The sequence below is a fragment of the Microtus ochrogaster genome, unplaced genomic scaffold (genome assembly GCF_000317375.1).
Source record: "Microtus ochrogaster isolate Prairie Vole_2 unplaced genomic scaffold, MicOch1.0 UNK4, whole genome shotgun sequence".
NCBI lineage: Eukaryota > Metazoa > Chordata > Mammalia > Rodentia > Cricetidae > Microtus > Microtus ochrogaster.
Window position 1 is genome coordinate 8028588 of NW_004949102.1, and position 2543 is coordinate 8031130.

At 41.8% G+C, this 2543-nt stretch overlaps 1 protein-coding gene across 1 annotated transcript in view; it reads left to right on the forward strand.

The window, feature by feature from the left end:
• The window catches only part of LOC106144314, a 168156-nt gene extending 165937 nt beyond the window's left edge, over positions 1-2219 (forward strand). The window contains exon 13 of the transcript XR_003378558.1: positions 2144-2219. The gene's annotated coding sequence lies outside the window, so the exon portion shown is untranslated. The remainder of the gene's footprint in view (positions 1-2143) is intronic.
• The last annotated feature ends 324 nt before the right edge of the window (positions 2220-2543 follow it).

A 2543-nucleotide genomic window follows, 5' to 3' on the forward strand; every position in this document is an offset into this window, starting at 1 on the left:
AGAGAGAGAGAGAGAGAGAGAGAGAGAGAGAGAGAGAGAGATTGCATGTGTGAGCAGGGAGCCCAGAGGATGATGTCTTCTTTGATGGCTTCCTCTTAACTTTTGAGGCAGGGTCTCTCACCAAACCTGGTGCTCACTGGCTAGCTTGGCTAGCTAAGAGCTACAGGGACCTCCCTGTCTCCATCCTCCTAGTGCTCGAGTTACAGATGTATACAACCTCTCCAAGCTTTTTATGTGACTTCTGGGGATCCAAACTGTAGTCCTCATGCTTTTGGTAGGCACTTTACCAACTGAGCCATCTCCCCAGCCCCATGTTTACTGAGCTCAGGTCCTGTTACGCGTGGCCCTCGTTAGCCTTGAGTTCACAGCAGTTCTCCTGCTTTCGCCTCCTAGATTCTGGAATCAGTGATGTATGCCACTATACCCAGAAGAATGTCTTAGTTTGTACCATGTGACACAATAGAATTCTAATCAAACTATACTACAAAGAGGCCCAACTGCAAGTTCAATAAAGTTCAAGTTTTAAGTTCAATAAAACACAAGCAAATTCAGAAGCCAAAGAGGAAAGTGCTGGTAAATGAATTTATGTCAAACATTTAGAACCTTAACATGATGAAAATGAGGATAATGACAAGAGCAGCAGCAGAAAAACACTGTAAACAGAGAGAGCCAAAGACAAATGGAGAGGGGAGAGATTCTCTGCAGTCCAACAGAAAAGGTGCTTATGTAGTATGTAAAGAGATCTTAGTTTCACAATTCTACCAAAAAACAAAATGAGCAGAGAAATGGGCAAAGAGTGTGAACAAATACTTCACATCCTAAAAATAAGAATGGTGTCGATGTGCTGGAACATACCTTCGATCCCAGTCCTGAGGGGAAGTTGAGGCAGGCTGCAGATCGCTCTGAGTGCCAGGCTAGCCAGGGCTACAGAAGGAGGACTTGTCTTACAACAGCAAACAAACAAAAAGTAGGTGTGGGGGGCTGGAGAGATGGCTCAGAGGTTAAGAGCACCAGCAGCTCGTCCAGAGGTCTTGAGTTCAATTCCCAGCAACCACATGGTGGCTCACAACCATCAATAATGAGATCTGGTGCCCTCTTCTGGTGTGTACATGTTAACCGAACATTGTATGCATAATAAAAAAAAGTAAATAAATCTTTAAAAAAAAGAAAAGGAAAAAAAAGTAGGTGTGGTCAAAATCCCTTGGAAAACATGTTCAGCTTCACGGGTGCTTAGAAAAATGCAAGCCGTGAGAACATACCCATGCTTCTTTTTTTTTTTTTTTTTTTTTTTTGGTTTTTTTTGAGACAGGGTTTCTCTGCAGCTTTGGAGCCTGTCCTGGAACTAGCTCTGTAGACCAGGCTGGTCTCGAACTCACAGAGATCCGCCTGCCTCTGCCTCCCGAGTGCTGGGATTAAAGGTGTGCGCCACCACCGCCCGGCTCATACCCATGCTTCTAAGTGACAGATGTTTAAGTTCAATAAAATGTGGCTTTTAGCAAAGTTCAGTGGATGTACCCTGCTATGGAAGCTGAATCAGGACAATGTGGGAAGGTTGCAATTTGGAAGCATTTAATTGTGTGTGTTTGAACCTAGGACCTTGCACATGCTGGGCCAGGAAGAGTTGTCATTGAGTGTAAATGTTAAATGTACATATATTATGATCCAGAAATTTCTTTGAAGTAATTTATTCTATGGATAAAGTCACAACAGAAGTGTCTAAATATAAGGTTATTCGTGAGAGCATTATTTGTAATAATAATAGTATAAAATGCAAAGAATTTAAATGTCCATTAATTAGGCAGTGGTCGGCTTTATGGCACATATATTCACTACACGATCTCCATGTGCTGACATATTATTAGATACAGCATATAAAATACTGTATATTTACATAATCACTCTGCATGGAAATATTGTAGGCATTCTATATCCTTATATGGAAAATATAGGCTGAGAAATAGTTCTCAGAGTTTTAACTTGTGATAAAAGCAAGGGCATCTTTGTCTTTTTATACAAAACCACTTTGAAGTTTCCGTTTATTTTCATCATTGTCACGTCTTACTTTTACAATTAAAAATATGCAAAATATACCTCAACACCACTTCCCAAATGTCTCTCAATGCCCCTTCTGATGCTTTTGAAGGAAATCTCTGAACCACTGAAGCGAGATAAGGTTGCACGCTGCTTACATCGCTTTTAGCTGGGAGTGCAAACATGGAAATGTACTGAGCATTGTGATGAGGAAGATGATTCTTAGCACCTAAGAAGGCTGCCGCAGAGCAGCTGGCAAGCTCCTACAGCAGCTTGAGGTCATTCACCCTTCTCTCCTGGCTCAGGCCCAGCCTTCAGCAAAACTTGGATTTGGAAAAGCCTAAGAGGCCCAGCGAGAGAAAAGCAATGTGATAAGCAATTTTCCTTCTCCTCTTTCTTTCCCGGTCTCTGGAGGTTCTTCGAGAATATGAAATTAGAGATATAACCACAATTCAAAGCTCCCGAGCTATGAGGACATTTTGAGAAGGCTCTTAGATGATTCTCATTCTTTG